At 30.3% G+C, this 19,375-nt stretch overlaps 1 protein-coding gene across 5 annotated transcripts in view; it reads right to left on the reverse strand.

Annotated features, from left to right (window-relative positions):
- The window catches only part of LOC134700259 (protocadherin-1-like), a 28,421-nt gene extending 10,739 nt beyond the window's left edge, over window positions 1–17,682 (reverse strand). The window contains exon 1 of one of the 5 annotated variants that reach the window (XM_063561617.1): window positions 17,519–17,682. The gene's annotated coding sequence lies outside the window, so the exon portion shown is untranslated. Of the gene's footprint in view, window positions 1–74; window positions 305–1,256; window positions 1,586–2,363; window positions 2,437–8,603; window positions 8,633–17,518 lie in introns of those variants that run through there. The other 4 variants (XM_063561620.1, XM_063561619.1, XM_063561618.1 and 1 more) reach the window with 4 other exon arrangements.
- Between the last annotated feature and the right edge of the window lie 1,693 nt (window positions 17,683–19,375).

Consider the following 19,375-nt stretch of genomic DNA (forward strand, 5'->3'; position numbering starts at 1 on the left):
TAACAATTTTATCACAGCTAATTAAGTTGGTTTTTTTTCAAATAAAAACGGCATTATAAGTCTCAAAAACTTACTTTAAATTTGTATTAATTTTCTTCCTCTCCGAACTCCAAGAAAATCATATTAACTGTAGAAAAACACTACTTCTAATCCTAACACTCAAAAATCTAATGTCATGATAAAACAGTGTTTTGCCTCGGGATATGTTGCAGGGGTACTAACAAGACCAAAACAAACTGACTTTATTTATGTTCCGGATTATCTTTACCGGTGTTCCCTGTCACACTCTTTTGTGCGTTTATTGAAAGGCAGTCGACAGATTTCATAAGTCCATTTGTTAAAACAACAAACATTTCGGGAAAATGGAATTACCTCCCCCTGGTTCGATCTGATCTTTAAAGGATATTAATTTTATCTATGGTTTTCGATCTATATTCGATCTGGTTTCATACTTCGTTTTCTAAACAAACGTTTCTTCTTCGTTTATTATTAATGAATATAGCACCCGATAACCAATGCCGTTTTGTATTTGTCTGTTAGTCGTAAGTGGCATACGCTGTCGTTTGTAATCAAGCGTCCACATTTATCCCATGTAAGCAAAAAAAGTGATATTTAGAAATTAATTAAGATGCTTACAATTTAATCTTGTTTAATTAATTGGTTATTTTTGTCAATAACTTCTTTCAAAATTAAAAAATCTCAAAGCATGTTCGTAAAATACAAATAGAAAGTCGAAAATCCATAATCATTATACACACCGTTCAGATTTTACTAGTAGAGATACATGCTGTAATTAAATAGGCTGTTAAGGATTAAAATATTAAGATTATTGACCATTTTCACACATGTAAACCTGCTAACTCGATAGAAATAGAACGCAGATATAATAATTATTTCGAATACAAATTCAGTAATATTCTTCCTTAAATTTTATTTCATTACATTGCTGAAAATTCTACACTACTGTATATGATAAATTCAAATATATACACGAGAACTGTTATCCGAGGACTGTTATTGGCATGTGAATGAACTGGTGCAACGTGATTCTTATCGAGCATATAACGTCATTTTCATTATCACTGCAGCAATGCTTTAAGAAACTGTAAACTTCAAATGCTCTATGATAATTTCTCTATAAAAGTCAATGTGCACAATTAATTTACTGTTTTTATCATATCATTATCATTCCTTTATAAAACTTTATGTCCATTATTATTTATATGTAGCAACAATTTATCACATAGGAAACTCACCAAAAAAGAACAAAATATCCAAAAAGAAGCGGGGAACGAATCACTCAATATCCCGTTAATAACACAAAAGAATTCTTACTACTGGAGTCAATAACCCCATCCTCTTCTACCCGAAGCTCGTATGTAAACAAAACCTGTATCAGAATCATACCCCCAAGTTCTTATGTTTCTCTTAATATGCATAATATCTTCCCTTTCACTATCTAAAATTTATTTAACTTATCAAAGAGTCAACAACATTTATCCTATAACAAGTAATATCTGTCACACGAGTCTTTTCAATTTGTCCTTTATATATAAACTGTCTTAATTTTATCACCGTATCTACAGCGATATCTTTAAGTATACAATATGTGGTCAAATGTAAACAGACAGTAGTTGTCCACGTTTGCTGTCGGTACCTTGGTGGTTTGTAGACATTTATGAATTATCAAATAGTTTACCGGATGTTGGCAAAGGGGCGAAATAAGCAAGAGAGACTTTGTGGCTTCAGTCCTTACGTAATGCCCAGATCTTGATAAATACTTCAGATCTTAGTTAATATAGAAACATACAATTAAATGAAGTTCCATTTAAAAATATATGTAATTCTAAAAGTATAGCGATTTATTCATTGAACTTCCAGCCATCAATTTCTTTATCATTTGGTAAACTGTGCTTTTCCATCACTAAACAGTCCCTTTTCCGAACTATAGATCAGAGATCATCAGAGCCAAAGATGTATAAAACAAATATATTTTTGTTTTCGGAAAAGATGTATTTTCATTTTGTATTAATTTATAAAATTATAATTTCTATAACTCTAGGGCAAGCAATATTTGTTCCAGGAATTCAAAATCCCAATGAAAAAGATATACATGTATTTCAAAAAAATAAAAATTACTTACTGTATCGTTATATAGTATCGTAATTTGACATAAGAAATAAATACCGTTATATAATACAATAATAAATTTCGGAAAAAAATGTATTTTTATATTGTATTGATTAATAAAATTATAATTGCTTTACTCTAGAGCAAGCTATTTTGGTTCTAGAAATGCAAAATCCCAATGAAGAAAGGATAAAAATTGTACATGTATTTCAATAAAATTTAAAATTACTTACTTTACATAGTTTCGTAATTTAACATAAGAAATAAATACCGTTACCATTTCTTTATTATCTATTTATCTAACTGTATATTTAGATAAACCGTTACAAGCTTTTAAGTAATCCTTTTATTTACAATTGACTAAAATCTTGTTAACCTTATAACATAAAAATAACACTCAACTGTCATGGGGACTTATTATTATACCCCCTTTATTACTCGACTCTAAACACTGAGGATTATCACGCTGTTTGCTTATTTAAAATTAGATAATAAAGAGATAAGTATGTAAATGGTGAAAAATAAACATTACACAACAAAAAAAGTTGTTACATATCTGTAAATAAACAACAATTATTGACTTATCCTTAATTAAACTTCAATTAAGATTATAACAAGTTAAAACTTACGCTATTTACACAACGGTCGTGTGTTTGTAACGGTGGCACTTGTGTATTCAGAAGTTGAATTTCAAGCGTACATAGAACCCCCTTTTCTATAGAAAGTTTCGCTAAAATTCGGAAAAAATTAATAAGACTTATGCAAAGAAAAAGTAATGATTAAGAATTCAAATTTTATTAAATTTCAATATCATAGTGGTTTGATCTAAAACTAATATATCATTCTGTTATTATTATCGTGATAGTGTAGATTCTTCAACTTCACCCCCCCCCCGCTTTTTTCAAAACAGAGAGAGAGAAAGAAAGAAAAGGATACTTAGAAAAAAATGGGTTAAAACAGAATATTAAGACTTGTCAAATGCTGAATTAGCAGACATCGTTTTTCTATTCATACAGTCAAATTCAAATGATCATAGACAAGCGTTGAGGTTTTTCTGATAATCAGGAAATAAACTTCATAGAAACATGAAAGAGCAAAATACATAGAGTACAAAATACCAAAAAAAAGGACAATATATGAGTAATGGAAAAATCTCATTCGCATGTTAAATAATTTCAGGATAAAATATAAAAACTGTCAGACGACAACATTTATCTGAATTTGATCAAATGATAAATCACTTAAAGAGTATTTGATATTTCTGTGGTTACACTTAGTATGAAAGTAAAAAAAGTCCTCACTTGACCGTGAAAAGATTTTCACAAATTATTCTAGACCAATGGTCACCATTTGCATTAATTTGTCTATTATAAAATTTCTTCAATTGCCTTTTAAATAATTTTTATATAAATTCATTCCAATCAAAATCTTTAATGATGCATAAAACTTTCGTTAAAATTTTAAATTCGCTACAAAATGGACGCGGAAGCCTTTGAGAAGAAACCCCTGTCGCTTAACCGCGTGTACTTATACTCTCAAATCAGACATCACTCTTTCGATATACAATACAAGGTTATCTCGGGTGAAACGCACAATGGGCCTTAAATTTTAAAAGGAATTGATGCGAAATCAAAGTTTATTTCATTTTTCATTTATGAAGTCGTTACATTTCATTGAGCATTTCCGTCCCACATGACTTTTGCCGCCACGAGTTTAAGTTGAGGTCGTCCGTCAGAAAATGGTGTTTAATTGCTCTTTTTATTTTCTTGAATTAGTTAATTCTGTAACATTAAACATATATTATCACCTTTAGTTTGAGAACCATGGTTTAAATTACAGCAGCCACCTGTCGAATTTGAATTTTGCACAGTTGTGACGTTAGCCTCATTTGCATACATATGATTCATTTCCATTTGCAATTGGTCTTTGTTTTGGCATACTTTTTTTTTAGTGCTTTTGCGTAAAGGAATATACAAGCATGACAAATGTTGACAAACCAAATATAACTGCAAAACGTAAAACGATGTATATAGGGTTAAAAAGTCAGTTTGCGCATTGTTGAAGGCCGTCCATTAAAAAAAATATATATAGTTGTAAACTTCTGTGGCATTGGGTGTCTGGTATTCGGTCATGTAAGTAACTAAAAGAAGTAAAATCAATCTTACAATCTGTATAATTTTGAATCGGTTCAATTTTATGGAAAATTATCTGAATTATGTTTTCTATGATGACAAAATCTTTAGCAAATCCCCCCCCCCAAAAAAAACCAAAAAAATAATGTACCAATTGTAAGTTTATTTTTATTTTTTAAGTTGCTTTTATTTGAACTTGATGATATCAGTATATTTATGTTCCAAAACCAAACGGATGCTTTATGTGTTACTTTTTTTCAGACACCGGCGAAGTTTTAGATTTGGCATCCTTCTTAACCCTCAAATAGTATTATACTCTTCTGTCTGAAGGTATTAACACATCAAAAATGAAATTAATCGATTATAAATGGCAGCTACCGTAATGAAAAGCCATAATCTTCAAAGGGATTGCAGTAATAAATAGTTATAAATTTATGTTCGTATTGGCTCCAATAAATTTTCGTTAATTGAAAGTTGTAATTTTGATCTTCTGCATGACAATTAAGGAAACTGAGATGTAATAACTTTATATGTATATAATAATATTTCTATTTAGTCGTCCAAAAAAGTCTTTGATTAAAATTTTACTATCAAATGATGTAAAAAAAAATAATTCAGTTTTTTCATATTCTCACTTTTCCTTGAGATTACTTTAAATGCCATGCCTTTGATGTTGTTTTTTTAGCACACACTTATCTAAACCATTTAACTTTTAGTCGAGAAGAAGGCGAAGTAAAACTCATGCGAATTAATCACTAAGCGTCTTCATTGGGCTTGAGTTTTTACTCGTTTCTATGTCACAATGAGTAATGGTTTATTACGACTTCCTTACTTCACACAATCTAAATATTGCAGAAAACAAATATGAATGTGTGCGTGTGCGTGTGCGTTTTCAACACTGGTTTACTTATTTACATTTCAATTTGCAATCAATTCTTCAGAACAATTTTGAAATTCAAGTTACACGGATTGCTCTCGTCTTCGGGGACGGCATAGTGGCCCATTTTAATCACGTGGTTTCCATGGAAGATGAAAAAGATGTGTACACGAAACATGTAAAAATGATCAAGACACATTTTTTTTATCGCGTTTCGCTCTGCAAAGGTATTTTGATATTGCGCCACTTGTAACCGAAATCATAGATTTGCAGATTGAAATGCAAGGAATGACCCCTTATTCTAGCGATCTGTTGTGTTATTGTTGGGTTACTGGGTCACTTTTTCTTTTACTCACGTATATACATGCAAAAGTCATGACTAAGACAAATTTTTAACTATTATTCTTTTTTTGCAAATATTTCGAAAATCAGCATGTAAATTCTTTTCACATTTTTTTACCGAATCAAATGATCAGAATTCTGATGCGTGTGTCAACAGGGTTTAAAAGCTTACTCATATCCTCAATTCGAATATTTTGCTAAAACAGTCAAGGTAAATGAGTTGTTTAGCACCTATCGCTATTTTGTACTGAATAGAGAAATTTAATTTTTGGTAAAATGCATCAGATATTTAAATTGTATTTTTTTTAAACTGCTGAATTGACAATGAAAATGACATCTGTTGAGTCACTGGAAATATATTGTTTAAAATTCAGATTATAATTAGAATCAGGATTTTACAAAGAAAAGTTATTTTGAAAGTTCATTTTAAAGGTAACTGGTTAGCGTTATCTTTTTTAGAACAAAACAACCAAAAACTTTTTGGGAGTCTTTTCTATTCTTTCTGTAATTATAGTGTAATTTTGAAATGAAATTATGTGTAACTTTCTCTTAAATACTGTCAATTTCATTTAACGATTGTTTATTTCGGTCAGAACCATTGTCAATTTCACTATTCTAAGTGCAAGTTTTTGAAAGTAATTATTTATGACAAAAGCTGAACGAAGGATGAACACAACACGATATGCTGGCGAGTATAATTATATATCTTCTTTTTCAAATTTTAATTTTCTCAACAACACTTTGTAATTACCTGTTGCTCAGTTTGTCAAAAATAACAAAACATAAATAATTACCAAACATTAAAAGAACTAGCTTTGTCATATTTCAAAATGCATTCGACCCAATATTCAACTGACGTATATATACTTTTTGCAGTGTTTTTTTAACACTTATTGTTAAAGAAATACAAACTATTGAATAGATTAAAATAATCGCATGCATGCAAAGCCAATTCAACAATTTTAAATTCAGTTTAATTTCTGCAGAATTTGCACTTGATAATTATTTTTTAAAAAGTGCTGCAAATAGCCTTCAACTGCATGGCATTATTTCAGGAATGTGACATTAATATGTATATACGATATTATATCAATTCTCCTTTCAAAAAAATAAACAACGAAAAAACGACTTCATTTTTATCCAAATTGCGGCATGTCTATTGCATATTATTTTATAATAAACCTGTACAATTTATCCAACATGCAATGTATGTTTTTGATTATGTCTGGAAAAATTTTGAAAAATCCAACTAACAAAAAGAGGTCGGATGTAAAAAGAAAAATAGAAAATTTGTCTCGATAGCAACCTAACTATAAAAATGATCAAAGATACACCCTGAAAGCAGCAACGTGTAGTCTTCTTCAAATAAAGTGTCCATACAACATATATCACGTTGAAATTGTCAATAGTTTTTAAAGGTTGTGAAGAAATTAAAAAAATAAATAAAGATCATCCATCAAGACAAAATTCTCCAAAAAAAAGCAACAGACATTTTAATATAGCAATAGACACCAACACGTATGCAGCTTTGAATATATCGTATACACTGCGTCTAAAAATACCATAGAAAGTATTATTATTGACGGACATTCTGGACTAGTCTTGGTCACTTATTTCGATGACAATATTGAACCATACTTATGTCAGACTCAAGTGATGGACATACATATATTCTATGAAACACCTGCCACTAAATTACTGACAACATAATAGTCTCGTCCAATATTGCCATGGTAACGAGATCTTACGAGATGTGAAAAATTCGACCAGTGGAAAATTCATCAATCATACAAAAGATTAACTAATACGTGGTCAATTATATTTTCAAACAAGATGTATGGGAACAAAAGTATCATCGATATTATTGCACGGTACTATAATAAGTATGACTGCACCGTTAACTTCGTCTTTTCGTGTATTCTAAGCACTGAATTGTACTCAGGAAAAATGTTAGTATGACGAAGCAAATTTTTGTAGAAGTCAAAATGCCTAGTTCGGTTGTTCTAAATTCATAGTACAACACTTTATAGCATGACGCATTTACTTTCATGATATATAACTCTATTAATATTGATGTACAATTTTTAAAAGGTTTATAGTGCATTAAATTTATAAAATCGTTAGCTTTTCCCAAGATACTGTTACATTTAGTTATCTAATGATATATTCGTGTACGGGAAAGTTCTTCAGACGTAAGATCATTCAACTTATAGTAATTTTTTTTTTAAAAGAGAGGCGATTGCCGAAGGATTCCAGAGGAATATTCAAACTAATAACACGAAAATGAACTGATCATGGTAAAGTAAAGATTAAAAGACAAACAACAGTTAACAACAGATAGAAAAGACAGCTAAAGAGCGAACAACACGAACCCCTTTAAAAATGAACCGGAGTGTTCCCAGGAGCTCCGGAAGGGTTGAAATATACTGATCCACATATGACAGTTGTTTTTCTGCTTAAGTGGTTACACTCCCGGTGATAAGTTTAATTCGGTAGTTCTCATTCTGGGAAACATATTCATCGTCATTAGAGAAATACTAACAAAGAAATGGTCAAAAATTATATACATTTCTCTTTCCATATAGATATATATCAAAATTGAAGTCAACACTTTTGTCAACAGATATAAAAAAAAATCGCTTTTAAATATCATGCTGCTAGTAATTGCAGCAAATTACTTTCGGTTTCTATAGTAATATAACTTTTTATTATTTAAGACGAAAATTTAAAGTAAAAAGCACAGATGTATCAAAATATTCTAAACTCGTTTTTTTATGCACATATAGGTCAACTCAATAGTAAAACAGTACTCATTTAAGGTGAAAATCTCCATATTTAAGTTAAGAAACAGCATATAACTCGACATGTATATCTTTCGTTTCGTGCAAAGAGAAAACATTTCTTTTCTGAATGTCAAGAATGAAATATAGATTTCCTGTATACATTAACGCTCTTTTTGTCTTTCTTTTATATCAAGATAAAAGATATGCAAATGTGCATGCGAAGAAACCTACACGCATTTCTTGACACTTCAATTAGTGATGCTGTGATGCCATTAATTACCCGGATGTTAAGATCGATTTCTTGGTAGATAAAATAAGAAATATATTGATGAAACTTACCTGCATCAAAAATAAGAATAGTTTTCAATCTGCTCGTCGTGAAAGTTAAAAGCGAAATGAATTTTAAATCTAACAAAAAACTCAAGATAGAAATCGATCACAAAAATAGCTGTTGTTTGCCCAATTCAAAAAAAATGTCCAATTTGTAACACACTTTGTTAAAGGGAGAAGTAATTGTATAGTAAAAAGTAAAATATTGTCCAATTATTGTGATCAGAGAAGTGCATCAATGAGATCTTACCGATAATATCACCATAATAGCTTTCTACAGATAGACTATTACAAATATTACCTTTTTAAAGTTGATAAGTCGTTTACTCGTATATTTGAGTTTGAGATTTTGAGATAGAGATTCTGAAAGAGAGATTTTGAGAGATATATATTGAGATTTTGAAAGATATGATTTGAGATTTTGAGAGATATATTTTGAGATTATGAGAGATAGAAATTGAGAGAGCCTGACAGAGAGTAAGCTATATTTAGGGGCGGATTCATTCATTTTATAAAAGGGATTCCAACCTAGGAAAAATGGATACCAACCAATGTGTCTCGTCCAAAACCATTGTTTGTTAAAAAAAAAAGGGGGGATTTCAACCCTGAAACCCCCTCCCTGGATCTTACTCTGGCAGTTTAGTTGATATCGACAACAAAAACGTCAAGGGGGTATTTGAGAGCAGTATCTTACAGTGCATCTCGTTTTAAAAACCAAAATCATTTTAATTCAAGTGAAACTGTTTCATCTCCAGTTATGTAGAGTATTGTACCGTATTCATCAATTCAAACGATAATGGTGGGGAGAGGTTTAAACATCAAATTAGATACTTATCGTAAATGTATCCATTTAATAAGAAAACTTCTTATATCCTTTTAATATACATAAATACGTCTAATTGGACTATGAATTTTAATAATCTTGTCATTAAATATAAAATCAACAGCTACTTCAAGTGACTCAGCACATACACAAATATCATTATTGTTGATAAAAGGGAAAAATCAAATGACAAAACTTTCTCAAATGGCTCTATGTGGTTTGTGTGACAAGTATTGATAGAAATGATAAGAATATTTACTTTTCAAACTCGTCTTTATTTATTTAAATCTGCTGTGAATCACTTTACGTTCAATTTCACAGGATGAAAATTGAAAGTAGCATTTACAATCTTTTCAAAGATGTATGCATTTCGCATTGCATATTAAATAAATACACTGCAAAGAAATATGTAATTCCTATACTTCGATAAATACACTTTTGTGATCTATGTAAATTAGGTTTTTTTTCTTTTATTTCTTTTCTTTCACCTTTCGTCATACGGTAAATATTTAAAAATTGTATTGTGTCAAACAGTCCTGACTTATTTTGGTAAGATTCCAGGGGTGCATCCAGGAACTTTGAAAGGGAGCGAATTGCCGAAAAGTCTTTCGACGGTTTCATGCTTAAAAATTATACATATTTTCCATGCATGCACCTAAAGGTGAAGTAAAGGGGAATGTACGCACTCCCCCTTAATCGACTGAGCTGATAGCAGAAAAGTTTAACTCTTCCTGTGAACAATTAGACTTGTGATATCTCGTTGTTAATCAATACACATTTTTATCAATTTTGATAAATTATAATATTATGCATTTTGTCAAGCTTTATCGTTTGAAGTATACGTATAGCCTGGTATCCTGGCCCAATCTCTGCTTAGCGTCACCGATTGTCAAGCAGGAATCCAGGGAGCGAAAACATTTTGTTTGAACAAATTCTAAGAGACAAAAATGCCTTCGCATGTGACAGGACTTGTTATGCTATACCTTGTCCAACACAAACTAAAATTATAAGCAAAAGATTTTAATTTCTCTATAAAACATCCGTTTTCAGACCGGTTTCTATTGTTGTTTTTTTTATAACAAGCATATAATCTGAGTGAAAGACATTAAATGGGAGGGAGATTTTTTTTGGTCACCAGAATTTCCAAAAATCTGACAGTAATAATTTGAGATTAATTTGTTCTGACGTTTGCTGACTTTTTTAGAACTTGGTGCACCACAAGGCTCTATAGAAAGTCCTAATAAAGGTCCTTGGACGTCATAGAAATCTAAATCCAAATTAGAAAATAACATTTTTATTCAAAAATAATGAAGCCAGTTTACAACAATTCCCAAGGCTTTTCAGGCCTAACATATATTCTACATCGACAATATAAAAAAAAAGGAGATATGTGGTGTATTGGCAATGAGACAAATATCCGACAAATAAATGGATATAAGCATTTATAGGTCAATGTATATACACTAAAATATGAATATTCCATATTCGACCAAAATACTTCTGACTTAGACAATCCCATTTTAATGTATTAGATTTTTCAGATAATGGTGAGCAGGTTTTTAATTGTTCTAAATATTCAAAATAATATATTTGTCATTTTGTGTAGGCATTTTACAAACACTTGAGAAATTATTATAAACCAATTAAAACTCAACTCTTCCCATGAAGGAAGGATTAATAAAACCACCTGTTAATTGTTAGGGTTGAGTATAACAGTCTATAATTTGTATTTTAATAGCAAAATATTAATGTAAATATGTCATTCTTGACATTATTGACTTTTCTATGTTACAGCTTAGAAAAAATATCTTTGTTTACTTCCGAAAATAAGTTTTAAATATTGTTAAAAGAGCAAAAATGATAGACTAAATAATTACCTTTACAATTACTTTTTCATAAAAAGTGAATAAAAAATCAATAATTCGTAAAACGTTATATCTTTACAACTCTGTAAATAACTTTGTTCAAACGATTTGAAAACGAAAATTCACCAATTAATTTAAATTAAATATTTAGATTAAAAAACTTGATGTGTACATTAAACATACTGAATCTTACAGTTTTTCCCCCGTGATCAAACAGTGCAACTTTTATTATCTCCCCTACCAAGAAATGCTCTCTGAACATGCAGTCGGAAAATGAAAATTATTGATTTTTTTTAAAATGCACATTTATATCTTCAAACCAATGTAGAGTAGGCATATACAAGATAAAATGTTGCTAGCAAACGCGAAATAACCTCCCTTCAACACCCTTAATTTAGTGAAGTTAACCAATAATAACTTGACGACTGGGTTACGGCCAATCATGACTGCCAAAACAAGATAAAACAAATAGAATCTTTGGAGATAAAAAGCTGATACTATGACTAAATGCAAACAGTAGCTCACACATGGTTAAATGTATAGTTGTGTTTTGTTATTAATGAATTAAACAGAATTACTCTTCAAGAGAAGTGGTAGTCTTTCTTTCAAGAGATTGCTTTGGCGTCTGATGGCATTTTTAATACATGTTCGGGGCCACTCATTGGATGTTGCCATTTTCTTTATTTGACGCTGGTGTCTTACGTGGAGCAGGGTCTGCTTTTCCTGCGGGAGGATCTGAAACCCCTCCCCATTTATTGGTACTGTCCGTGTTGCTCAATCTTGTTTTTTGTCTTTTTGTCGAATTTTACGCTTTAACCATTTCGTGCGTACGAAGTTGACATACACGTGCATGTATCATGATTTTTGTACAAAATACCCGTACGTTAAAAGTTTTGTGTTACTATAGTAACAGTCCATATTTTGTAACTTGTTATGATTTCAAAGCCGTGGGATTAGTACTTAAACGATTGGTTACTAAATAATATTCCATGACAAAAGAAAATATGATCAATAGTATTCGTATTGGTGTGAATGGCGGGCTTCAAATTTCTTAAATATCTGATATTGGTAAAAATGTAACACCATGCACGGAAGTCTACAGAGCACGAACACAAAGTGTCATCTGTTAGTCTATAGACATGAATAATTTATCTTAAATGTGGGAAATATTAACAACAACAACAAAAAACGCTATAAAGTTAAATTTAAGAATCTAGTTCGCGTATAAAAATACAATTGAAAATTTGATTTTCTTATTCTGCAGTTATACTATTTTTAACTATGAAACCTGCTGCAAGCTTCCCAAATCCCTATCCACTTGATTATATTATATCCCTTTGCATGGTATTAGGTTAGTCCAATTTTGATTCTTAAATTTTAGAACATATACTTAATTTCCTAACAAACATGTATTAATAATATAAATATATATATGCCATGCCCACCCTGACAGAAAATAGCCTAAAATCCAACTTAAAAATACACAAATATAAGAAAACAAACTGTAAGGTAAGATATGTAAGGTCTGTCATATGTAAGGGTTGTGACTGAGACATTAAAAATTCATAAGCAGACCACATAGTATGATAACAGTCTGTAAGAATATAATTCGATATAGAAATATGATTAAATTTGACCTATATGAAAAAAAAATTGTCAGTCGTTATTTTTCTTGCAGTGGACCCAATAGATATATAAAGATGTGATTTGAGTGCCAATGAGACAACTCTGCATCCAAGTCAGCATGCACAATTTGTAGAAGTAAACCATTATTAGTCAAAGAAGGGTCTTGACACCAAACAGCATACTATAAAGCGCATGTTCTCCTGATGATTTTTTTTACTTTTCTTAAATATCTATCTTTGTAAATAATCCATTTTATTACTGATAAGTTTAAACGTCCATTTGTTTAGCCTCAGTAAAGAATTGTTTACAAACAAACTACAACATACGATTGAAATGCACCTGTGCAAAGTTAATCCATCGCAAACATTTTGCAATAAAAAGATTTTTTACGAGATTTACAAAGAAAGTTTTATTGCACTGCCTATAATCATATGATGTAAAACACTATAATCACACTGTAAAATGACAAATTTAAGACATTCAAAATGGCCGCCATGACCTTTATGAAAATGCCAAATGGTTGTCTTAATGTATAAGAAATATTTTTATTCCGGTCAGATGACATGGTAGTGAGCTTAGATACGGAAATATGAGCTACCGGAATTAATATGCATTAAGATCTCATACAAAGTACATTTGCTGTAGCCTATACTAAGACTATATTTTCATATACCGTGGTTCAACTTTTTCAAAAATTTGGTCGTTAAAGTAATCTACAAGGAGCAGACGTGTACGACAAAGCCATTTGTCAAACCTCATCGACAAAATTGATTCTATAAGTTGACACTACGTTTCAAATGAATTGCTGGAGACTGAGCTGGAGAAAACAGTTTATATATGTGAAGAGCACTTAACAAGAAAACACGGTGCATATTTGTTCCTCTTTTTAAAACTATCCAAATTAGGGCTAAATGTAGTTTACGCTTCTTTGTCGCATGATTAGCACTCAGCTAGTATGGTTCCAAAGTACAAATCTATGATAAGCATTCACAACTCAACCTTGTTGTCGAGAACTTTGTAAATATAATATATAAAAAAAGAAGATGTGGTATGATTGCCATTGAGACAACTCTCCTCAAAAACGATTACTATTAGCCGTCGTGAAGAAGCTCAATGAAAATTACATTATATTTTGGAGAAATTGTCTCTTTAATGATGATAATTCAATAAATGGAAATAAACTAAGAACCTACAGAAAATTTAAAGTTAAGTATGAACTAGAAAAGTACCTTTTATTGAATTTAGATAAAAATGTTACAAAAAATTATGCTAAAATAAGAATAAGTAATAGTATGTTGGCTTTTGAACGTGGAAGATACAACAAAACAGCTCTAGAAAATAGAATATGTCCTTTATGCCATAAAGAGTTGGAAGATGAATTTCATTTCATCATTACATGTTCAGAAATTAATAAAACTAGGATCAAAATGTTTAAATGAAATTTCTAATATTGTCCCCTGTTTTCATTCCATGAGTGAAGAAAACAAATTTGATTTTATATTTTCCTGCGAAGAATGTGATATTTTACTTATCATTGTTAACTTCATAAGTGAAAATTTAATGTAAAATGAGAGAAACAATTATAATGTCAATATATGAACTGTGTAATGTATAGTATAACATATTTTTTTATACATAAGCATAATATTTTAATTAATAACTTTAAAGAGGAGGCATGCTGTCAAAAATAGTATTATAATTAATACTATTAATCTATGTTTTTGTTTTTCTTTCAATGCTACATGTTTGTAGTGTAACTGTTTATTGACTATCGTTTTGTAATGTTATGCCTGTTTGTTTGTTTTTTTGTTGTGTATTTTAGTAACAATCCTATTGTTTGGATTTCAAACTAATAAAATTCTTATTCTTATTCTTATTATTCCACAAGAGACCAAATGACACAGAAATTAACAACTATATATATAGGTCACCGTACGGCCTCAACAATGAGCAGCAAATACCATATCGCATGTAAGTCTGGTTGAAATCAAAACTGCAAAGTTCTGTGGAAACATTAGTCAACTTTTCTTTTTTCTTTTTTACCAAATTTATTACTGCCCAATATCTAACAGATAAATTCGAGTTATAACTACGCAGGGGTTTCTGCTTAGGTAGAATTAAATGTGGATTTTTCCCTCTCAGTACGATTGTGGTTATGTTTGAATAAATTAACGTTTTGTGACACAACGTTCTTTCTAAAATAAATGTTTAAAATATCATTATTGTTAAGATACCAAAACATTCAGATCTTTCATTTATTTTAAATGCACACTTGTCACAATTTGATCCAAATAAGCGGAAAATAGGATATAAGTTAAGGATAAAAGATCACATCGCGTTATGGGGGCATTTTAAAACAATAAATCCGAAACGATGACTCGCCCCTGTGGTCTAGCTGAAAATATCCCTTTATCCAAATGTATACACAAATTTAGCCAATGTAATACGTAAACCAATAATGGGAGAAATATCGTTTCCCTTTGTGATCTTGACAAACAAAATAATCGGTGTTCCAACGGAGAATCATCTTTTGGAAAATCCATACGTACATTAATCACGGTTGTCAAAAGGTATTTTAACACGATGTAATTTCTGCCTGATCCCGTATCTAATTTCTGATTGATTTGGTTCTAATGATATATTATTTTTACAAGCTGGGTCATACATGAAGGATAACAATGGATAACGAGGTTGATTTTACGAACGCAAAGCAAACCTGCTGCGATCGGAACATGTCGGAGCTCTCCGAACCTTATGTTTGACCCTTACTCGTGTCAAAGTGAGAAACGACCTTTTTATCAAACGGACAGGTACTCATTTCCTTAAATAAATCATTTTTTTACACTAGAATTGGTCAGTGAGATCAAAGTTCCTGGTGATCGCCATATACTTTTAGCATAATCTATTAGTCAGATTTACAAAATCTATCAGCTAGTCTGAGGGAAGACCCCCCCCCTCCAATACAAATTCTACGAACTAAAGAACTATTAGGGTTTTTTTTGGAGAAGAAGAAGTAGATTCGTATAATTTATTTTCCAAATGAGATTTTTAAATGAAGTTTGTCTAACTGGTCAAAATAAAACAACTATCACATTTCTTCTTATATATAATTTTGCTCCTACTACTACTACATTTAAGGTTTTATAAGGCCATCACATCCATTTTCAAATCCTCATGCTAACCCCGTCCCCCTCCCGACAATCCAATAGTCGTGTATATCTAATTTCCAGCATATTACCTATATATATGATTGATTGCACCTCCGATGTTATCAAGCTCTAATAAAAATGCTACTGACGAGCGGGCAAGACGATGTATTTTTGTTGTCACAGGGTTTGTATGATTTTTGTTTAGTTTTTTTTTCACTTTTCAGCACTACTAATTTATACTGTACACATTCAGGAAAAAAAATTTAACCATCAGTTTCTTACAGTAGTTGTTTATTATATGATCTTTGATGAGGGATATCAACTTTACTAAAAATGCTCTTTTTCTGTGCACTTTTATAAAATTAGGAGCGATTACAACCAATCAAAATGGTATAAATTGTAATTTAAAAATTCTTTTGTCATGTTGTGTTTGTATGCTTTGTGATCTAAATCCCATTAATCCACTAGTGTTGGGTTTCAGATATAACTTCTGAATCTAATAAAACTCGTACTAAATTTGACGTTTTAGTGATTATAGATGAGGTGCCTCATTTTATAATTAGCATCGTTCGTTTCTGTAAGAGAGTCTCCACCATATCTTAAGGGGTTTAAAAGGCGGTAGTAGGTGTTTATTTAAGAAAATTATATGTTTTGGGGCATTTCACATCAGGTTACCATCAATACAAGTTTAATGATCTGTCAGACAGGGGACAAAAACGAATGAAACAGAACCTAAATTAGTGTATTTAAAGTCCTTTAGAGGTTGTTCTTTCTAAAGTGTCCTGTTGGTTTTTGGAGAAAACAAGTGTTAATTCAAAATTTATAAAATCTTGTTAAATACAGGAAACGATTAACTTTAAAAATGAGGAAAGTTACAAGTTATGTAATTTTGAAACGAGGAATGTTTACCGATATTTCAATTTAATTTAACCGTTGAACTGAGATTTCCACGCACTGACAATGCAAACGTTAAATTGTTACTATACATACATGGAAATTTTAATATAACAAATTGACCAAATGACACGGAAAAAAAAATAAAGTGAAATTATCATTCGAAATTAAGGAACGAAAAAAAAGATTTATTTTATCAAGGATATTTTGTATAGTACTAACTTTACAAATCCTTGATTTTATCAACGATCAGTTTGGTTATATTTGATATTTTTATGGTAATATTTAATATTTTTCAATAGCAGTATCTTAAATAAAAACTCACACAATTTAAAAAACATGCGTAATTAAAAGATTGTTTTCTTATTTTTCTCTCTCAAAATCGGAAAGATCAGGCAGGGAAGATGCATTCCGTTCCAGACAAAATCTATAGATATAGAACAAATTTTCAGATCGAAAGCATATATCTATTGCGTTGCAAACCGTTTGTGTATTAACTAAAATTAGATACATGTTTTTTTTTATCTACATATGTAATAACTATATATAAACAGTAAGATTACCTACCTTATTTTCGTTTTTCTCTCTATCTTTAGATTCGTATATATTTTTTATCCTTGTATTCACGTTGCTTTTTCACCTGTGTTGTTGATTTCCACCTTGCTGATTAAAATGATTGACAGATGGGAGATGATCACGTGATTTAAAGATTTTTTTTCCTTTATCTATCGCCTCCTATTGGATTTGACAAGAAAAGATATTTTTGAAAGCAAAAATTATATTGTAAATAAATACATATTCGCAAGTTATTCGAAAATTGTTTGAATTTGTAACTGTTAGAAAAAAAAACTATAGAAAAAAAAGAGAGAAAACGTCCAGATTTTAAAGTTCGTGCCCATGAAATTTCTAGTATACTATATCATGAAACTCTTGTACATGCTGCGAAAACAAATATTAAGTATCACAAATTCACTTAAATTTGTTAATAATTGATCCATTTAAAATTAAATGATTTCAAATTGTTTAAATGAAAACAAAAATCTTAAAAATCAGTAAATAATGGTATTTGTTTAATGTAAAGATTTTGATACGCCTCCAGACATTTCGTCTTAACGGTTTTACACACTAAATTTAAACACGAGTTGGATATCAAATTTTTAAATCTCAACTTTTTATTTACGATTTGAAAATTGAACCATCGCTTAGCAGTAATATGTTTATTACCAAAAGCTTTTAGACATTTTAATTCTTGCATAATAAAATACAAATATGGAAGTTTGTTTAATCATTAACACTTTTGGGGCGTTAACGACGTGGGACATATGGCACGGCCGTCTCGTACAAAAGAAATCCCCTGTAATTAGTGGAAAACATGATCAAATACGTGTAATGAGTTCAGAGTAGACATATTATACCATATGTTCCTTTTTCAAAAACCTGGAGCTTATTCAGTGTTATAGTATATTTATAAATACTTTTATTTTGTTTTCGAATCTAAATTAAATGAAAGTCAGATTAAATTATTAATAAATTAACCTATAGCTGTACAATAACTTAATGAATATGAAATACATGAATTAACTTATAGAATATACCCTGTAAGACAACAAATAAGTTAATTCAATATTTGATGAAAATATTGTTGTAGTCTTCTTCTTTTAACAAAAATATCAGAAAGTCAAATACATATTTAAAATTGGCTATTAAGCGAAGATTCTTAATGTTTTTTTGTTGGATAATATATTCAAAAGAATGCATTTTCATGTAGGATGATGAAGGGCTTTTCTAATTTGAGTTCACATTTATGTATAATTTATTTGTTTTTTTTTAAGTCACAGCCATCTACTATGAAACGATTGTTCTGTGACTTGTTTTAAATCGATCCTTAATTGCGTTTACAACTCTATAAAAATACAGTCTTAACAATATGTGTTTAACTCATTGTTGAGGGCCGTACGGTGACTTATAGTTGTTTTAAATTTCTGTTTCAATTGGTATCTTGTGGAGAGTTCATCCATTGGATTCTGCATGTGAACTCGGATTGATATTTTAGTCTGGGACTAATCTAATTAAAAAATAGAACTCCTGATTTCGTTACACTCAATTTGCTCACATTGAAATCTCGGTCCAATCTCGTTTTTTTTTATATAGATTACCGTTTGACACAAGTATTTATAGAGCCTTTTATAGCTTGCTGTTCTGTGTGAGCCAAGGCTCCGTGTTGAAGACCGTACCTTGACCTATACTGGTTTACGTTTATAAATTGTGACTTGGAGGGAGAGTTGTCTCATTGGCTCTAAAACCACATTTTTCTTTATCTATATTCTATATTCAATTAGTTTGGTAGTGGACACATGATTTCTGTTAGTTGTTGTTGACTTTGAACTAGCGTTCAGTGACTGCAAGTAGTCTCAGATTTATATG

The sequence above is a fragment of the Mytilus trossulus genome, unplaced genomic scaffold (genome assembly GCF_036588685.1).
Source record: "Mytilus trossulus isolate FHL-02 unplaced genomic scaffold, PNRI_Mtr1.1.1.hap1 h1tg000128l__unscaffolded, whole genome shotgun sequence".
NCBI lineage: Eukaryota > Metazoa > Mollusca > Bivalvia > Mytilida > Mytilidae > Mytilus > Mytilus trossulus.